Source organism: Triticum dicoccoides, chromosome 4B (assembly GCF_002162155.2).
Source record: "Triticum dicoccoides isolate Atlit2015 ecotype Zavitan chromosome 4B, WEW_v2.0, whole genome shotgun sequence".
NCBI classification, from domain to species: Eukaryota; Viridiplantae; Streptophyta; class Magnoliopsida; order Poales; family Poaceae; genus Triticum; species Triticum dicoccoides.
The window spans coordinates 131773469-131784097 of NC_041387.1; positions in this window are offsets into that span (position 1 = coordinate 131773469).

A 10629-nucleotide genomic window follows, 5' to 3' on the forward strand; every position below is an offset into this window, starting at 1 on the left:
CTCCCTTGCTCCTTTCCCCTCCTTTCCACTAAGGCCCAACAAGGCCCATATACCTCCCGAGGGGTTCCGATAACCTCCCGGTGATCCGGTATTGTCCCAATCTCACCCGGAACCTTTCTGGTGTCCAAATATAGTCGTCCAATATATCGATCTTTATGTCTCGACCATTTCGAGACTCCTCGTCAAGTCCGTGATCATATCCGGGACTCCGAACAACCTTCAGTACATCAAAATATATAAACTCATAATGAAATTGTCATCGTAACGTTAAGCGTGCAGACTCTACGGGTTCGAGAACAATGTAGACATGACCGAGACACGTCTCCGGTCAATAACCAATAGCGGAACCTGGATGCTCATATTGGCTCCCACATATTCTATGAAGATCTTTATCGGTCAGACCGCATAACAACATACGTTGTTTCCTTTGTCATCGGTATGTTACTTGCCCGAGATTCGATCGTCAGTATCTCAATACCTAGTTGAATCTCGTTACCGACAAGTCTCTTTACTCGTTCCGTAATACATCATATCACAACTAACTCATTAGTTGCAATGCTTGCAAGGCTTAAGTGATGTGCATTACCGAGAGGGCCCAGAGATACCTCTCCGACAATCGGAGTGACAAATCCTAATCTCGAAATACGCCAACCCAACATGTACCTTTGGATACACCTATAGAGCTCCTTTATAATCACCCAGTTACATTGTGACGTTTGGTAGCACACAAAGTGTTCCTCCGGTAAACGGGAGTTGCATAATCTCATAGTCATAGGAACATGTATATGTCATGAAGAAAGCAATAGCAATATACTAAATGATCATGTGCTAAGCTAACAGAATGGGTCATGTCAATCACATCATTTTCCTAATGATGTGATCCCGTTAATCAAATGACAACACATGTCTATGGTTAGGAAACATAACCATCTTTGATCAACAAGCTAGTCTAGTAGAGGCATACTAGTGACACTCTGTTTGTCTATGTATTCACACATGTATTATGTTTCCGGTTAATACAATTCTAGCATGAATAATAAACATTTATCATGATATAAGGAAATAAATAATAACTTTATTATTGCCTCTAGGGCATATTTCCTTCAGTCTCCCACTTGCACTAGAGTCAATAATCTAGATTACACTGTAATGATTCTAACACCCATGGAGCCTTGGTGCTGATCATGTTTTGCTCGTGGAAGAGGCTTAGTCAACGGGTCTGCTACATTCAGATCCGTATGTATCTTGCAAATTTCTATGTCTCCCACTTGGACTAAATTCCGAATGGAATTGAAGCGTCTCTTGATGTGCTTGGTTCTTTTGTGAAATCTGGATTCCTTTGCCAAAGCAATTGCACCAGTATTGTCACAAAAGATTTTCATTGGACCCGATGCACTAGGTATGACACCTAGATCGGATATGAACTCCTTCATCCAGACTCCTTCGTTTGCTGCTTCCGAAGCAGCTATGTACTCCGCTTCACATGTAGATCCTGCCACAATGCTTTGTTTAGAACTGCACCAACTGACAGCTCCACCGTTCAATGTAAACACATATCCGGTTTGCGATTTAGAATCGTCCGGATCAGTGTCAAAGCTTGCATCAACATAACCATTTACGATGAGCTCTTTGTCACCTCCATAAATGAGAAACATATCCTTAGTCCTTTTTAGGTATTTCAGGATGTTCTTGACCGCTGTCCAGTGATCCACTCCTGGATTACTTTGGTACCTCCCTGCTAAACTTATAGCAAGGCACACATCAGGTCTGGTACACAATATTGCATACATGATAGATCCTATGGCTGAAGCATAGGGAACTTCTTTCATCTTTTCACTATCTTCTGCAGTGGTCGGGCATTGAGTCTTACTCAACTTCACACCTTGTAACACAGGCAAGAACCCTTTATTTGCTTGATCCATTTTGAACTTCTTCAAAACTTTGTCATGGTATGTGCTTTGTGAAAGTCCAATTAAGCGTCTTGATCTATCTCTATAGATCTTAATGCCCAATATGTAAGCAGCTTCACCGAGGTCTTTCATTGAAAAACTTTTATTCAAGTATCCTTTTATGCTATCCAGAAATTCTATATCATTTCCGATCAGCAATACGTCATCTACATATAGTATCAGAAATGCTACAAAGCTCCCACTCACTTTCTTGTAAATACAGGCTTCTCCAAAAGTCTGTAGAAAACCAAATGCTTTGATCATACTATCAAAGCGTTTATTCCAACTCCGAGAGGCTTGCACCAGTCCATAAATGGATCGCTGGAGCTTGCACACTTTGTTAGCTCCCTTTGGATCGACAAAACCTTCCGGTTGCATCATATACAATTCTTCTTCCAGAAATCCATTCAGGAATGCAGTTTTGACATCCATCTGCCATATTTCATAATCATAAAATGCGGCAATTGCTAACATGATTCGGACAGACTTAAGCATCGCTACGGGTGAGAAGGTCTCATCGTAGTCAACCCCTTGAACTTGTCGAAAACCTTTCGCGACAAGTCGAGTTTTGTAGACAGTAACATTACCGTCAGTGTCAGTCTTCTTCTTGAAGATCCATTTATTTTCAATTGCTTGCCGATCATCGGGCAAGTCAACCAAAGTCCACACTTTGTTCTCATACATGGATCCCATCTCAGATTTCATGGCCTCAAGCCATTTTGCGGAATCTGGGCTCACCATCGCTTCTTCATAGTTCGTAGGTTCATCATGGTCTAGTAACATGACTTCCAGAACAGGATTACCGTACCACTCTGGTGCGGATCTTACTCTGGTTGATCTACGAGGTTCAGTAACAACTTGATCTGAAGTTTCATGATCATCATCATTATCTTCCTCACTAATTGGTGTAGGTGTCATAGAAACCTATTTCTGCGATATACTACTTTCCAATAAGGGAGCAGGTACAGTTACCTCATCAAGTTCTACTTTCCTCCCACTCACTTCTTTCGAGAGAAACTCCTTCTCTAGAAAGTTTCCGAATTTAGCGACAAACGTCTTGCCTTCGGATTTGTGATAGAAGGTGTACCCAACAGTCTCCTTTGGGTATCCTATGAAGACACATTTCTCCGATTTGGGTTCGAGCTTATCAGGTTGAAGCTTTTTCACATAAGCATCTCAGCCCCAAACTTTCAGAAACGACAACTTTGGTTTCTTGCCAAACCACAGTTCATATGGCGTCGTCTCAACGGATTTTGATGGTGCCCTATTTAACGTGAATGCGGCCATCTCTAAAGCATAACCCCAAAATGATAGCGGTAAATCTGTAAGAGACGTCATAGATCGCACCATATCTAGTAAAGTACGAATACGACGTTCGGACACACCATTACGCTGTGGTGTTCCGGGTGGCGTTAGTTGTGAAACTATTCCGCATTGTTTCAAATGTAGACCAAACTCATAACTCAAATATTCTCCTCCACGATCAGATCGTAGAAACTTTATTTTCTTGTTACGATGATTTTCAACTTCACTCTGAAATTCTTTGAACTTTTCAAATGTTTCAGACTTATGCTTCATTAAGTAGATATACCCATATCTGCTCAAATCATCTGTGAAGGTGAGAAAATAACGATATCCGCCACGAGCCTCAACATTCATCGGACTACATACATCTTTATGTATGATCTCCAATAAATCAGTTGCTCTCTCCATAGTACCGGAGAACGGTGTTTTAGTCATCTTGCCCATGATGCATGGTTCGCAAATACCAAGTGATTCATAATCAAGTGGTTCCAAAAGTCCATCGGTATGGAGTTTCTTCATGCGCTTTGCACCGATATGACCCAAACGGCAGTGCCACAAATAAGTTGCACTATCATTATCAACTCTGCATCTTTTGGCTTCAACATTATGAATATGTGTATCACTACTATCGAGATTTAATAAAAATAGACCACTCTTCAAGGGTGCATGACCATAAAAGATATTACTCATATAAATAGAACAACCATTATTATCTGATTTAAATGAATAACCGTCTCGCATCAAACAAGATCCAGATATAATGTTCATGCTCAACGCTGGCACCAAATAACAATTATTTAGGTCTAAAACTAATCCCGAAGGTAGATGTAGAGGTAGCATGCCGACCGCGATCACATCGACTTTGGAACCATTTCCCACGCGCATCGTCACCTCGTCCTTAGCTAATCTTTGTTTAATCCGTAGTCCCTATTTCGAGTTGCAAATATTAGCAACAAAACCAGTATCAAATACCCAGGTGCTACTGCGAGCATTAGTAAGGTACACATCAATAACATGTATATCCCATATACCTTTGTTCACCTTGCCATCCTTCTTATCCGCCAAATACTTGGGGCAGTTCCGCTTCTAGTGACCAGTCTGCTTGCAGTAGAAGCACTCAGTTTCAGGCTTAGGTCCAGACTTGTGTTTCTTCTCCTGAGCAGCAACTTGTTTGCTGTTCTTCTTGAAGTTTCCCTTCTTCTTCCATTTGCCCTTTTTCTTGAAACTAGTGGTCTTGTTAACCATCAACACTTGATGCTCCTTTTTGATTTCTACCTCCGCAGCTTTTAGCATCGCGAAGAGCTTGGGAATAATATTTTCCATCCCTTGCATATTATAGTTCATCACAAAGGTCTTGTAGCTTGGTGGCAGTGATTGGAGAATTCTGTCAATGACGCTATCATCCGGAAGATTAACTCCCAGTTGAATCAAGTGATTATTATACCCAGACATTTTGAGTATATGCTCACTGACAGAACTGTTCTCCTCCATCTTGCAGCTGTAGAACTTATTGGAGACTTCATATCTCTCAATCCGGGCATTTGCTTGAAATATTAACTTCAACTCTTGGAACATCTCATATGCTCCATGACGTTCAAAACGTCGTTGAAGACTCGGTTCTAAGCCGTAAAGCATGGGACACTGAACTATAGAGTAGTCATCAGCTTTGCTCTGCCAGACGTTCATAACATCTAGCGTTGCTCCAGCAACAGGCCTGGCACCTAGCGGTGCTTCCAGGACGTAATTCTTCTGTGCAGCAATGAGGATAATCCTCAAGTTACGGACCTAGTCCGTGTAATTGCTACCATCATCTTTCAACTTTGCTTTCTCAAGGAACGATTAAAATTCAACGGAACAACAACACGGGCCATCTATCTACAATCAACATATACAAGCAAGATACTATCAGGTACTAAGTTCATGATAAATTTAAGTTCAATTAATCATATTACTAAAGAACTCCCACTTAGATAGACATCCCTCTAATCCTCTAAGTGATTACGTGATCCATATCAACTACACCATGTCCGATCATCACGTGAGATGGAGTAGTTTCAACGGTGAACATGAATATGTTGATCATATCTACTATATGATTCACACTCGACCTTTCGGTCTCCGTGTTCCGAGGCCATATCTGTTATATGCTAGGCTCGTCAAGTTTAACCTGAGTATTCCGCGTGTGCAACTGTTTTGCACCCGTTGTATTCGAACGTAGAGCCTATCACACCCGATCATCACGTGGTGTCTCAGCACGAAGAACTTTCGCAATGGTGCATACTCAGGGAGAACACTTTTACTATGATAATTTAGTGAGGGACCATCTTATAATGCTACCGTCAATCAAAGCAAGATAAGATGCATAAAAGATAAACATCACGTGCAATCAATATAAGTGATATGATATGGCCATCATCATCTTGTGCTTGTGATCTCCATCTTCGAAGCACCGTCATGATCACCATTGTCACCGGCGCGACACCTTGATTTCCATCGTAGCATCGTTGTCGTCTCGCCAATCTTATGCTTCTACGACTATCACTACCGCTTAGTGATAAAGTAAAGCATTACAGGGCGATTGCATTGCATACAATAAAGCAACAACCATATGGCTCCTGCCAGTTGCCGATAACTTTGTTACAAAACATGATCATCTCATACAATAAAATTTAGCATCATGTTTTGACCATATCACATCACAACATGCCCCGCAAAAACAAGTTAGACGTCCTCTACTTTCTTGTTGCAAGTTTTACGTGGCTGCTACGGGCTTAGCAAGAATCGTTCTTACCTACGCATCAAAACCACAACGATAGTTTGTCAAGTTGGTGCTGTTTTAACCTTCGCAAGGACCGGCGTAGCCACACTCGGTTCAACTAAAGTTGGAGAAACTGACACCCGTCAGCCACCTGTGTGCAAAGCACGTCGGTAGAACCAGTCTCGCGTAAGCGTACGCGTAATGTCGGTCCGGGCCGCTTCATCCAACAATACCGCCGAACCAAAGTATGACATGCTGGTAAGCAGTATGACTTATATCGCCCACAACTCACTTGTGTTCTACTCATGCATATGACATCTACGCATAAAACCTGGCTCGGATGCCACTATTGGGGAACGTAGTAATTTGAAAAAAAAATTCCTACGCACACGCAAGATCATGGTGATGCATAGCAATGAGAGGGGAGAGTGTTGTCTACGTACCCTCGTAGACCGATAGCGGAAACGTTATAACAATGCGGTTGATGTAGTCGTACGTCTTCACGGCCCAACCGATCAAGCACCGAAACTACGGCACCTCCGAGTTCTAGCACACGTTCAGCTCGATGACGTTCCCCGGACTCTGATCCAGCAAAGTGTCGGGGAAGAGTTCTGTCAGCACGACAGCGTGGTGACGATCTTGATGCTCTACCGTCGCAGGGCTTTGCCTAAGCACCGCTACAGTATTATCGAGGTGGACTATGGTGGAGGGGGGCACCGCACACGGCTAAGAGATCCAAGGGATCAATTTTTGTGTCTATGGGGTGCCCCCCTCCTCCGTATATAAAGGAGTGGAGGAGGGGGCCGGCCAAGGGGGGTGGCGCGCCCAAGGGGGGGGGGTCCAACTCCCACCTGGAGTAGGACTCCCCCTTTTTCCTATTAGGAGTAGGAGAAGGAAGGAAGAGGAAGGAGGGAGGAAGGAAAGGGGGGGCCCTCCCAATTCGGATTGGGCTTGGGAGGGCGCCCCCCTCCCTTGCTCCTTTCCCCTCCTTTCCACTAAGGCCCAACAAGGCCCATATACCTCCCGGGGGGTTCCGATAACCTCCCGGTGATTCGGTATTGTCCCAATCTCACCCGGAACCTTTCTGGTGTCCAAATATAGTCGTCCAATATATCGATCTTTATGTCTCGACCATTTCGAGACTCCTCGTCAAGTCCGTGATCATATCCGGGACTCCGAACAACCTTCGGTACATCAAAATATATAAACTCATAATGAAATTGTCATCGTAACGTTAAGCATGCGGACCCTACGGGTTCCAGAACAATGTAGACATGACCGAGACACGTCTCCGGTCAATAACCAATAGCGGAACCTGGATGCTCATATTGGCTCCCACATATTCTACGAAGATCTTTATCGGTCAGATCGCATAACAACATACGTTGTTCCCTTTGTCATCGGTATGTTACTTGCCCGAGGTTCGATCGTCGGTATCTCAATACCTAGTTCAATCTTGTTACCGGCAAGTCTCTTTACTCGTTCTGTAATACATCATCTCACAACTAACTCATTAGTTGCAATGCTTGCAAGGCTTAAGTGATGTGCATTACCGAGAGGGCCCAGAGATACCTCTCCGACAATCGGAGTGACAAATCCTAATCTCGAAATACGCCAACCCAACATGTACCTTTGGAGACACCTGTAGAGCTCCTTTATAATCACCCAGTTACGTTGTGACGTTTGGTAGCACACAAAGTGTTCCTCCGGTAAACGGGAGTTGCATAATCTCATAGTCATAGGAACATGTATAAGTCATGAAGAAAGCAATAGCAATATACTAAACGATCGTGTGCTAAGCTAACGGAATGGGTCATGTCAATCACATGATTCTCCTAATGATGTGATCCCGTTAATCAAATGACAACACATGTCTATGGTTAGGAAACATAACCATCTTTGATCAACAAGCTAGTCAAGTAGAGGCATACTAGTGACACTCTGTTTGTCTATGTATTCACACATGTATTATGTTTCCGGTTAATACAATTCTAGCATGAATAATAAACATTTATCATGATATAAGGAAATAAATAATAACTTTATTATTGCCTCTAGGGCATATTTCCTTCAAAAAGGGTTGAAGACCGTGAGCCTCTACTCGTTCCGAGAAGGAGTAGGAGAAGATGCAGGGTTGGTGTCGAGGTTTGGCGGTGCAGACGAACTTGGAGCAGTGTAGATACGCGTTGGAGGTGGCGAAGTAGCATCATCTTGATCATCGATCACACGAGCATTCACGGTTGCAGTAGAAGAGGAGTACTCTAAGTCTTCAAGAGATGGAGTGCGCCGCAGAATAGCATTTCTGGGCGGAGTGGAATCAAACTTGAATCATTCTGAGAAGCCATCGTCCTGAAGATCTTCCTCAGCACACATAAGCGTCAGCCCTTTCCATGTGCGTCGACAGGTTTCATGCGCGACAAAGGCATTCTCGGTTGCAAGGTTGCGAATGCGATTGACGTCAGTCATGATGCTCTGCATCTGGCGCTTGAGCCAATCATGATGCCTATCCTGCTTTTGATGCAGGCCAACGAGAAGCTCTCGGTCATTGAGAACACGAGATCTCTTTTGAGGCCGTTGAGCAATTGTGATGTCAGTAGCTTCGGTTTGGGCACGGTGAGGTGCACGTGTAGTACCAGCCAATGGATAGACACGAGTGGCAGCCAGCACACCTTCAATGGGCCGAGTGAAGCTTTGATGATCAACATTATGAAGATAAAGTGGTTCCTTGTTAAGCTCTGGATAGATGGCTTCAACAGACATATCGGCATCTGGCAAGAAGACAATGTGGTTGCGTGCAGATGACTGATAGTTGAAAGCAGTGTGAAGCTTGATCAGACGCATGATCCATGGAGCATAGAACTTCAAGCCAAAAATGTCAGATCCTGATGCAGCAAATTGGCGGATGAAGAAATCTTGTGCATTGAAGCATTTGCCATGAAGAATATGGAAGACCAATGTCTTCATTGCACCTTCTAGCTTAGCCTTTTGGAGAACTAGATGACCCGTTGCGCCAATGGCGCAAAGGCCGGCAGTAAGCCAAGTATTGTAAGAGCGGTGATAGGAAAACTCGAACACAAATCGAAATAATGAGTACTTACTGCTGGTTACTGTCTCCGTTCATGATTACTGTTTCTCCTGGAACAGTCTGTGCTAAATGATAGTGCTATATTCCATGAGTGGAAGGTGGACGCTCTCAGGTAGTGCATGCCTCTTCCTTGCTTAGCATATTTGTTATTGCCGGTGAGTACTCGATGTTTGAAACAGAGAAAGTAGTAAAAACAAATAATTATAGGTAAGGGTGATATTATGCATATTATAGATCGATGAGGAACAACAACATAGGTTATATAGGTAAAAGCATAGGTGGTAGCTATTCAAAAGCAACAGATAGCATCGTCGAAAAACAGACAAAGGTTTCATCCTATTACAGAGCTTGATTAGTAGTCCTTAGAATGCTAGATGATATTTAGATACGACTTTCGTTGCTGTCGATGGTTCATCTAAAGGCAGTGCATGATGAGAACCAAGCACTGCTTTGTGGTGACCTTGAAACGAAAGGCGCAAATGTCTCCTTCATGGATTTTTGCAAGGCGGCGGAACTCAGACCAGTTGGTTGTTATGGTGGCTCTCTTGTCGGTTCCTAGCATGGCCTCGCTGATCTGACAGTGGCGCAATAGGACGGCTAGATTCTAGGGCCTTGCTTAGTGATTCAGCCCCATGGCCTGGTCAACGATTATTTTTGGTCAAGGAACAGAGATAATAGTTTCTCCTTTGCAGGATTTGTGTAGTATGGTGGGATTTATTGCCTCGTTTTGTAGTAAAGCCAGGACCGGAATCGTCCGAACTGTCGAGCGGAGATCCAAACCTTTGTTTACTTTGATTGAAACTTAGAACACGGGGAACTGAAATTTGAAGTTCTGAACTTGGTCGAAACCGATTGGATGAGGATGCAGTCAGAGGAACCGAGAGAATAGTCTCTCCTTTCCAGGACCCAACTGTAGTGTGGTGATTTCTTGCTTTCTTTTCTAGTAAAACCTAAACCAAAATAGTTTGGACTGTTAGAACGTAGCTCCAAGCCACTATCTGCTCTCTTTTTTAGATCACCAGGAGGGTAAAAAGGCCCCCGGGCTCCATTGAAAAATGAAACCAGAGTACAGAGTAAACAAAGTTATAAGATCATCAAAACAAAACAGGGGGAAATGACAGCTGAAGACATGCTCCATAATCCAGAAACAGTTTTTACGGCAAACACAGTGTCCTCCAAAACTCTCAGTAAACCCAGATCATAATCGCCTCCCAGCTTCACAGTGGAGATGTTGATGAATACCACCTTGGTCCTCTTCATAGGCGATTGCGATGGCGAGTTCACTACCCTCAGCAGTGTACTTGGGCTGAGAGTGGGCTACTTTGGTTCCCTGGGTAGCTTGGAGTGAGGCGGAGATGTAGCATCAGTGCCAGGATAGTGCAGAGCACGCCAGAGACTGTTGGAGGATGACAGGTTGGTCATATCACCTCCAGCTATCAGATCACAACCTGTTGCCCCACCCACAGCAGGTGCGGTCGATTTACATGAGTTTTTACGGCAAACATGTTGTCCTCCAAAACTCTCAGCAAACC